Here is an 11,128-nt window from a genome sequence, read left to right as displayed (position 1 = left end):
ATAGGTTTTGGTGCTCTTTAGCAAAGTCTGCATAGCAACAGTGGGGGATTACATAACTGCCAAGCGATTGGTTGGACTCTTAAGGGTGAGGTAATCTACAGGTGAGGTCAGCTACAGGCGATGTCATCCTTCCTGTCTTCAAGGGTAATGTCCATATATGGTCAGTGGGGTAGGAACAGTGTATGTATCTGGGGAGTATGGTCTGTCTTTAGTCCTATGTCATGATGTCCTGTATACTTGGCCAAAATGGTGTGAAGCATAAGTGTCAGAGGACTGGAATCCGCCATGTCCATTTGGAGGTATGGTGTGCCAGTCCCTCTAGTGGTACATAGCCATTCCTGCACCTCTTTACTGGGGACACAATGGTGTCTCTCTTGCATAAGGGACATAATAATGTCATCACTCCTTTACATCACTCCTTCATCTCCCCCTTTTTTGTTTTTTTAACAATTTGTACGTATAAAGGACATCATGTTTAGGAGGGGCTTATAGGGGCCGTGGCTGGTAAAGCTGTCACAGGGATGGGATGTATTGAATGTGGCAGCATATGATCAAACAGCCAGTCAATAGTAAAGCAATTTGAACTGTTTTTTGTAGTCGACAGGAAGTCAGGTCATGTATTAGGATATCACTTTGAGGTGGAGGGGAAAGGTCAGCAGAGCGTGAGGCTAGCAAGAAGCTTATAATAATGGGCAAATGTAGCAGTAGCAGATTATTATATAGCCATCAATAGTTGTGTAGAGTAAACAAATTGGATAATAAAAGTTTTATCAAGCAGGTACAGTGTTTTGCTTAAAATGTTAAGCTAAGTCATTAAAAAACAACATGCATAAGTATTTTGTTGAAGTTATTTGTGAGATTTGAAACAACACATAGAATAGACTGGAAGGTGAATGGAATTTTGAAGGCCTTGGTGTCACGTCATCTTTTTAGAGGCAAATGTAGCGATCAGGAACCCAAAGCGCTTGATTTAAGAAGTCAATGACAGAGAATGTGTGTTTAAACAATGTTGTTAAAAAGCAAATCATGTTTGTTAAAGTTCATAGGTTTATGACAGTTGAAGCAGGAACTCTTGGTTCTTGGCAGGGGGTTGGACTGGATGGCCCATGAGGTCTCTTTTAACTCCTTGACTCTATGACTTTAACTCAAATCGACCCGTCACAGCAGTATCTTTGATTTTAGGCGATGAGGGGAGCTGAGCCTTTTCACTCCGGATCTGGCAACCTGTATCAAAGGGAGTAGAAGGGGGTAGGGAGAGGGAAATGCTTCTGGATCCTGGTAACGAAAGAAGAATCAGATAAAATTAAATTCAAATGATTAATGGTAAATAACACGTATAGGAAGGCCATTGGGAAAGCCTTTGGAAAGCGAAACCCAAAAACGAGCAGGAAAGAGGCCAGGGGGTGACTCCCCCTTCTCTTTGTGTGTGAGAAGAAGCAGATGGTTTTATAGAGGTATGATTTGAACGCTCAGCAATTTTGTTTTGTGTGGCCATCGTATGGAATGTTAAAGATGTGTAGGGAGAGTAGAACGTTGTAAGCGTAGCGCTGTAATAAGAGGGTTTGGTGGTAGTTTTTATTGTAGGAGGGACCCTCATGAATGTAAAGGTATAAAGAAAGTGGTTGAGAATATGTTGGTGTGTCTTGTTTTGTGAGGGGTTAACTAAATGTAACCAGAGAATGTGTCTTTGACCAAGGCAGAAAATGTTGTATTAAAATCTTTAGGGAATGTATTTTGAGCAATGTTATGGGTAAGTGGTTTTAATCTGTTGAAATATATGTGGATGAGTGAGGCAATGAGCAACAGCAAAGCTGTTGGATCACTTTAGTGATTGTGTAATGAGAAAGGGATAATAGGTTTTGTAGTTTGAGGATGAAAAGGCATGGCTCATAGGGTTGTGTTTTGTTGTAGAGGAAGGATTGTGGTAGCTATGAATCAATCAATCAATGATTTATTATGGTCTTTGACCAGCACAGTATAGAATGGGCATCGGTGTGTGTAAGGAAGGGAATTGTAGTTTTTTATGGAGGCAGAATGAAAGCATCTTATAATATCGTATAAAAGAGACAAATTAAAAGGATAAAACAGACTAACCAAGCATAAATTAAAAGGTAAACAATCATGAATCAAAAAGTCATTTTAACAGACAGAAAGGGAGGAGGGAGGCAACGTTGGTGTGTGTGTGTGTATGATCAGATCTCAGAGTCTGGCCGTGTCTTGCACGGCTTGTGGAATGTACGGCCCCCCTTCTTTTGGGCAGCGTGTGTTGGCTTGGAAAGGGGAGAGACTCTGACGGATTTTAGTGTGTAAGGTAGATATGATGTGTGAATAAAGCAATAAATGTCTGGTTTTAAGTATCGTTTTCTTAATGTTTAAATGTGGGTAACGAATATTATTATTATTATTATTATTATTATTATTATTATTAACTTTATTTGTACCCCGCTAGCATCTCCCGAAGGACTCGATGCGGCTTACACAGGCCGAAGCCTCAAAACAACAATACAATAGAGAGCATAACATCACAATAGCAAGCAAATCAGCAATAAACAAAATAGCATAACACCACAATAACTAAGCAAATCAAACAATAAGCAAAATAACAACAATAGCAGTACATCAAGACATTATTAAAACTGGTTCGGCCGGCGCACTGGGGTACAAGGGTTAAAAGTGCTGAAATGGCAGGAGGCACGTGGGATTAAAAGTGCAGTGTGCAGCGACAATTAGTTATGCTAAGGTGCTACTAGGACTTGGGGTGGGGATTCCTAGTCTGAGAAGGCACAACGGAACAGCCAAGTTTTTAAGTTCCTTCTGAAAACGGCTAGAGTAGGGGCCTGTCTGAGATCTTTTGGGAGGGCGTTCCAAAGTCGGGGGGCCGCCACAGAAAAGGCCCTGTCCCGTGTCCCCACCAAGCGCGCTTGCGACGTGGGTGGGATCACGAGCAGGGCCTCTCCAGATGACCGAAGCGAGCGTGTGGGTTCGTAGATGGTGATGCGGTCACGCAGGTAGGGTGGTCCCAAACCGTTTAGGGCTTTGTAGGTAAGCACCTGCACCTTGAATTGGGCTCGGAAAATAAATGGCAGCCAGTGGAGCTCCTTGAACAGAGGGGTAGACCTCTCTTGATAATGAGCCCCGGATAGCATCCTGGCTGCTGCCCGCTGGACCAATTGAAGTTTCCGAGCCGTCTTCAAGGGCAGCCCCACGTAGAGCGCATTGCAGTAATCCATTCTAGAGGTGACCAAGGCATGGACCACCCCGGCCAGATCAGCCTTCACGAGGTATGGTCGCAGTTGGCGCGCAAGTCTCAGTTGCGCAAAGGCCCTCCCGGATACCGCCGACACCTGAGCCTCAAGTGTAAGCGAAGAATCCAAGAGGACGCCCAAACTGCGGACCTGTGGCTTTAGGGGGAGTGTAACCCCGTCCAACACAGGTGACCACCCTATACCCCGATCCGGTTTACGATCGACCAGGAGGACCTCTGTCTTGTCGGGATTGATCTTCAGCTTGTTCTTCCTCATCCAGATCGACACAGCGGCCAGGCACTCGTCTAGCACCTGAGAAGCCTCCTTGGAATTAGGTGGAAAAGAGTAGTAGAGTTGTGTGTCATCCGCGTAGAGATGGCACCCAACTCCAAAACTCCGGATGACCTCTCCCAGCGGTTTCATGTAGATGTTAAAAAGCATGGGAGACAGAATAGAGCCTTGCGGGACCCCACAGGTCAAAGGCCAGGGGTCAGAGCAGGCGTCTCCCAGCTTCACCATCTGAGTTCGTCCCTCCAGGAAGGACTGGAGCCACGACAAAACCGTGCCCCCAAGGCCCATCCCGGAGAGACGACCCAGAAGGATACCATGATCGATGGTATCGAAAGCCGCTGAGATGTCCAAGAGAACCAGCAGGGTCACACTCCCCCTGTCCAGCTCTCTGCGGAGGTCATCCAGCAAGGCGACCAAGGCTGTCTCGGTGCCATGACCAGGCCTGAAACCAGACTGTGACTGATCTAGGTAGTTGGTATCGTCTAGGAAACCCTGGAGCTGAGAGGCGACCACCCTCTCCAGCACCTTACCCAAAAAGGGGAGGTTGGAGATCGGCCTGTAATTATTTAGCACCGTGGAGTCAAGGGAAGCTTTTTTGATAAGTGGGCGAACCACGGCCTGCTTCAAATTAGATGGAAAAATTCCTTGCTCCAACGATGCATTGATAATCGGTACAAACCAGTCAAGCAACCCCCCTCTGGCTGATTTAATGAGCCAAGATGGGCATGGGTCCAGAGATGAGGTGGTCGCTCTCACAGCCCCAATAATCTCCTCCACGGTTTCAGGAAGAACAAGCCTAAAAGAATCCCACAAAATTGGACAAGCAGGTGCCTCCGTCACCTCTCCTGGCACTGCGATGGAATTGGAGTCGAGCTCGAGACGTATCTGGGCGACTTTATCTGCAAAATGGTGTGCGAAATCGCGACACCGAGCTGCGGGGTCGTCAGGGACCTCCTCCACCGCAGGTGGGTGGAGGAGTTCTCCCATGACCCGAAACAGCTCCGATGATCTATTTGCTGCAGATGCTATACGAGCGGTCGTGAATGACTTCCTGGCCGCCCGTATGGCCACGGAGTATGCCTTAAGAGAGGCTCTAGCCCGTGTTCGATCAGACACATCTCGAGATTTCCTCCATTTGCGCTCTAGCCCCCTTCTTGTATGCTTCATCACAGCCAGCTCCTCGGTGAACCAAGGGGATGGCCTGTCACGACGCAACGAGATGGGGCGTTCGGGTGCGATCATATCTAACGCCCTGGCCATCTCCCCGTTATAGAGAGTTACCAAGGCGTCGATGGAATCGCCGGGCTCCAAGGCAGGAAGAACCCTAAGATTCCTCAGGAATCCGTCCGGATCCATCAGTCTCCTAGGGCGGACCATCTTAATTTGTCCTCCACCCCTGCGGAGGTTTAGGGTCGCAGTAAGTCTAAATGTGATCAGATGATGGTCAGACCATGACACTGGAAGGATGTTTTGATCTTCCACTCTGATCAATTCGTCGTCCGCCACAAAGACAAGGTCGAGAGTGTGCCCAGCTTGATGCGTGGGGCCGGATATTATCTGTGACAGTCCTATGGCCGTCATGGTGGCCATAAAGTCCTGAGCTGCGCCAGATAAGGTGGTCTCGGCATGAATGTTAAAGTCTCCCAGCACCACCAGGCGCTGGGAGACCAAGGCCGAATTAGAGACCACCTCCGCTAACTCAGACAGGGAAGCTGCTGGATCTCGGGGTGGGCGATACACCAGCAGGAACCCCACACTGTCACGGCTCCCCACCTTCAAGTGGACGCACTCAAACCCAGAAGCTTGCGGGACAACGCATCTGGTCACGGCGATGGATTGCCGGAAGACCACTGCGACCCCTCCTCCCCGCCCCCCTTGTCTGGCCTGTTGATGCACTCCAAAACCTGGAGGGCACAGCTGGGAAAGGTTTACACCCCCCACCTCGTCCAACCAGGTCTCGGTAATGCATGCCAGATCCGCCCTCTCATCCAGGATCAAGTCCTGGATGGCCGCGGTCTTACCATTAACGGATCTGGCATTAATCAACGGGACCTTGAGACCAAGGGGGCTGCCAAGGAGCCTACCACTACCCACCTTTTCCAGGGTCGCAAAGACTCTGTTGCGCTTCTCCCTGGGATGTTTGTGATCCGCAAATCTCCTTCCCCACACAACTCGGATAGCACCCCCTTTCTCTGGAACCTTCCCCCCCCCCCCCCGCCCGACCAGAATCTAGTCAGCTCTCAGGGGAGGAAGTTGGGCTGGGGAATAATCTCCCTTGGGCATTTGGTAGGGATGACTCTGATGTTGAGGTGGATAGAGAGGTATCTAGGGAGCTAAGTGGGCTGAATAAAGGGAGCGTTCTCGAGCGGAGAAGTGTGACTGGCTGAGTGGAGGCGACCGGGGCAGATGGGGTCTCAAAATTATACGAACCAGGAGGGGGGGCCGTAACTGGTGAGCTAGTTGTGGAGTTCGCCCGGGGGCCAGGTGGAGTGTGGTGGAACAAAGCCCCAGGATCAAACAAGGGGCGAATGTGAGGGTCCACAACTACCCTCCTAATAGTGATGCCCCATTTCTTTAGGCCAGGTTGTTTAGCCATTAGCTCACCAAGCCAAGTGCTGTCTTCAGGTGAAATTTGAAGACGGGTGGAGCGGTCAGAAGATTGGTAATCCCTCCACAACCACACTATGGCTTTTAGTCTTATATCCTGTGATCTTTTACCTAGGATTTGGGCCAAGGAATTACAGACTGCCCTCTTGGAGGTCCATCTGCCTCTGTTTATCATTAGATCGGCAATATCCACTGCAAAACTGTCCGTGGGGAGATGTTGATTCCGATCATAAAGTGCAGTGGGCTGATCCATGAGGCCGGATGTTGTGTTATTGGCCGTTCTCTGAGTAGCCAGCACAGTCCGCTGCCACTCCCAGATGTTTCCATTCCTATGTGTGCCCAGAGATTCTCCTTTTCCCTCAGATGTCTCATCATTAATCCCTCCCTCCCTCCCTCCTTCCACCCTATGTTCCGAATGCTCTAAAGTGCTTTCCTCCCCATTCCGGCACAAGTCCTTAGCTAAATCTGCACAGAGAGAGTTTTCAGTCTTTGGAGGGTTAGATTGCACAGTAATTCCTGAGAAAGAGGCAAAGCCTCTAAGGAGATGGTCCATTTTCTCGTTCAAAAACCTGAGCTGAAACAACACATGGTTGAACGAGTCCCTCAGGAGGTCGTAAAAGTGCAAAATATCATTTTTCGCATAAGGGTCCGCTGTAGCCATTCCTATGTCAATAATTCACTCTCTCACCACTAGCACCAACCACTCTTATCAGTACTCACTCACCTCCAACTTACAGCACAATCAGTCAGTCCTCCAGGCATTCCACAACTCCCACACTGTTCACATCCTCCCACATTTCTCTCAGCCCACTGAAACCAAACTTATACACTCTCTCACACACAACTCAACCGCACCTTCCTATGAATTCGCTACTATCACGGACAACTCATGCGCTCTCCTGGGCTTCTTAACTCACACCATCTCAGGCAATCCTGTTCTCTCCTATCAATACTCCTGTTGCTCCTCGCACCTCCTAATATAATCAGCAATTAAAAACATATAACATATAGCTAACTATGATTATACTAATGAAATAAAAATAAAAATACAACTAGCCAAAGGAAAAAGTAGGAAAAGAAAATAAAAATAGTGAGAAAAAGAGTCAGATGGCGGCTGCAAATTCCTGCTGCAGGCGAAGCCTGATGAGTTCGTCGGCTCCTTCCAATGCTGGTGGCTGGATGGGGCGGCAGCAGCTGGCTCCCTCTTCTTCACCCCTCCCGATGGCGTGGGGGCAGAGATGACACGGCCTGGAGCTCAGCCGGCCCTTCCCCGGTGCGGCGAAAGGGCCGGTGGCTGGATGGGGCGGCAACAGCTGGCTCCCTCTTCTTCACCCCTCCCGATGGCGTGGGGGCAGAGATGGCACAGCCTGGAGCTCAGCCAGCCCTTCCCCGGTGCGGCGAAAGGGCCGGTGGCTGGATGGGGCGGCAACAGCTGGCTCCCTCTTCTTCACCCCTCCCGATGGCGTGGGGGCAGAGATGGCACAGCCTGGAGCTCAGCCGGCCCTTCCCCGGTGCGGCGAAAGGGCCGGTGGCTGGATGGGGCGGCAACAGCTGGCTCCCTCTTCTTCACCCCTCCCGATGGCGTGGGGGCAGAGATGGCACAGCCTGGAGCTCAGCCGGCCCTTCCCCGGTGCGGCGAAAGGGCCGGTGGCTGGATGGGGCAGCAACAGCTGGCTCCCTCTTCTTCACCCCTCCCGATGGCTTGGGGGGGGGCTGAGCAGACGGCTGAACGGGCCTTCACTCACCTCCTCCGGAAACAGCTGGGAAGGGGAGGCCGTGAGGGGAAAAATCGGGGGCAATTGGATCTCGCCCCAGGAGCTGGCAGTGCTGTGTGTGTTCACAGCGCCATCTTGGAAAAAAAAAATAGGGGTGTGTGTTTGTCTGTAAGAAGTGAGTGTTGATTTTAGCATGTTGTGTTTGATATGGAGGGGGGGAAAATGTGGTCTTTTTAGGAAAGGAAGAGGAACATCAAACAAAGCTATGATTTGTAGACTTAATAAACTCAATTTTAAAATGAATGTCTAAAGTGTAATATGACTAATAATATAGCAAGATATGTTATCATGTAAGCATGTTTTGTCATGTTTTGTAAGAAGTGTGTTTTTGTGAAGCTGATTTATTTGTAAGCATCAGATGAAAGGCATGGAAACCAAGCATGTAATCGTTTAGGTGTGATTAAAATTTAGGAAGAAGTGTGAGTTGAATATAGTGTAATTTGAGTCTTATATATAATTGACCCTTTAAAATGAAAGGGACTTGAAGTTTTGTGTGTCAAGTTTGGCTTAATTTTATTGTTGGTGGAGTTTAGAATGTGTTTTGATTGGGAACTATAGATTTTAAGAAGCACAACTCTTGATTATGAAATCAACACCAACTTTGTCAGTATTTAAATTGTTGTGTATGGGTATGTGTATCACACTTGATCAAGCAAATGAAAATCAATCTCAGAAAATCATATTAGACATGTATATCACAATTTAAAATAATAATAGCAAAATCATAACTATGAAACAATAATAACAATGAGCAAAATTATAACTATGAAATAGCAACAACAATGAAAACAATCTCAAACAATCTCTCAGTTGAGGGTTAGTATAACATAAAGAACTATTTTAAAGAGTTGTAGTGGCTTTCATTATATTTTATAACTAATCAATATTGTTTAGCATTAAAGGAGATGAAATTTGACAATTTTTAGAGGACTGTGTATTGTCCATCTTTATCAAAGATAAAACTTAGAAAGCTTTTTTATCAAAACACTCTTTAAAAAGAATGAGGACTCTCTATATAGCTGTTTGATTTTAGATTATATATGTAATATAACCCTGGAACTTCTGATTGAACAGAAGTTTATTTTGAAAATCATTTTGTAAGAAATTTATTTAATGACAGTATACACGGGAGCTTTATGTTTTTGCTGAATGGAAATCTTGTTGAATGGAAATGTTTTAATGTTGTCTTTTGGAGAGAGGGGTTGTTAAAAAATCACACCGACACAGCCGTATCTTAGCTAGTGCCGATTGAAACTATGGGAATGGGATAGGGGTCGTTAAACTGTCTTATCAATGATATATTAAGAAAAGTAAGGAATTTGCGACCTGACGGTCTGCCCAGATGTGGTATAGGCGCTGTTTATTTATGTGACACCCTCTGCAGAGGCATATGATTTTTCAGATTCCGAATCTGGGCAGCAAATGATGATATTGATGATTGTTGTGTGATCAATGTCAGACTGTTTAAATGTTTGGATTTCGGGAGCCCACTGAATGTATGGAAAAGCAGGATCAAATGTCATTGTTGGGAGCTCCGGTTGGCCAGCTGTCTTAGTGAATGTGTCGGAGCCATAAATTAGATCTGGAATCATGGCTGTTGTGTTTTGAATGTGTTCAGTCGAGGATATAGCTTCCCCGAATCTTGTCATGTCAGGAAGGGTTGCGGTTATGTTTTCTCGGCCCCCAGCATTTTGAATGGTCTGAGGAATCATGTCTCTCAGTGGCTGGGGCTGTAACAACTTCTCAAGACTTGGCTGTTTATTTTCAAGAGAAGTAGAGGGGAGATTTGGATCGGCGGGGGATGATTCAAAAGCAAAGACACATGAAGGCAGGATAGGGAGGGCTAGCTGTGAACATCCCATCTCGAGCGGGGTAAAAAGAGGATTTATGATCTGAGTTGGGAGAGGTTGATTCGTGACCGGAGCCACAGGTGGGCAATTATCTGTCACTCCCAGGAGAGTGATTGTTTCACAACATTGCTTCCACAGCAATAACTGTTGAATTGTCCCCTGGGGTTTTTCATGAAAGGTTTGACCTATTCTGACCCAATCCGATGGGATCAATGAACCTTGTTCTGGATACCATAAACAATGATACCTGATTTCTCCAAGTAAATCTTCTACCTGGCCCTGATTTACTTCAAAATACCCTGCCTGTCTTAACAACCTGTACAGTTCTTGTGCATGCCTCAGCTGCGGAACTGACATACTTAATCCCATACTTACGATTTGTGGGAGTGAGAAAACTCACTGAAGGTGCGCACCTTGTAGCTATTCCAGCGGTAAGCATGGGATGGAAGGCCTGGATCTTATCACGTCGTCGGTCACCAGATGTTGAAACGAGATAATGACCAGGCGGGAGGCAGGGTGTAGAAGTGAATGATGATGACATTTTATTGTTGTCTAAGCACAGCTTATATAGGTTTTGGTGCTCTTTAGCAAAGTCTGCATAGCAACAGTGGGGGATTACATAACTGCCAAGCGATTGGTTGGACTCTTAAGGGTGAGGTAATCTACAGGTGAGGTCAGCTACAGGCGATGTCATCCTTCCTGTCTTCAAGGGTAATGTCCATATATGGTCAGTGGGGTAGGAACAGTGTATGTATCTGGGGAGTATGGTCTGTCTTTAGTCCTATGTCATGATGTCCTGTATACTTGGCCAAAATGGTGTGAAGCATAAGTGTCAGAGGACTGGAATCCGCCATGTCCATTTGGAGGTATGGTGTGCCAGTCCCTCTAGTGGTACATAGCCATTCCTGCACCTCTGTACTGGGGACACAATGGTGTCTCTCTTGCATAAGGGACATAATAATGTCATCACTCCTTTACATCACTCCTTCAGGTGTCATTTTGTCCAGTAGTTTTGGAGTTATGTTAATCCTGCAAATGAACATAAAATTTTTATTTATATAGATAACAAACTGAGAATAACAAGTCTTATTTTTATGACTATTGATTGTAGTAATGAGTCCAATAAGGTGGGAGTTGAGGCATCACTCAATAAAAGTAGTAACATTTTCTATTGCATGTTCTACTCATAAAGAGAAAAGCTCAAAAAGTAATCAACAGAAAATTATCCCTTTGGTCACTTCTAATACCAGCTGTTATGTTCTAAAAATGCAGCTTTTTCTAACTAGTTAAGTCATCCAGCACCTGGTGGTGATCATTTACTAATTATACTTCAGTTGTGAAACCACACCCCATGCCTGCT

At 46.6% G+C, this 11,128-nt stretch overlaps 1 long non-coding RNA gene across 1 annotated transcript; it reads right to left on the bottom strand.

Annotated features, from left to right (window-relative positions):
* Positions 1–576: 576 nt before the first annotated feature.
* On the bottom strand, positions 577–10,671 carry LOC137095815 (uncharacterized). Its single transcript, XR_010908955.1, has 2 exons — positions 10,144–10,671; positions 577–1,275 (listed from the first exon to the last, which is right to left on the bottom strand). It is a non-coding gene; the product is annotated as an uncharacterized lncRNA (long non-coding RNA).
* Between the last annotated feature and the right edge of the window lie 457 nt (positions 10,672–11,128).

This window comes from Anolis sagrei, chromosome 1 (assembly GCF_037176765.1).
Source record: "Anolis sagrei isolate rAnoSag1 chromosome 1, rAnoSag1.mat, whole genome shotgun sequence".
NCBI classification, from domain to species: domain Eukaryota; kingdom Metazoa; phylum Chordata; class Lepidosauria; order Squamata; family Dactyloidae; genus Anolis; species Anolis sagrei.
This window is presented reverse-complemented; position numbering and strand designations above follow the sequence as displayed.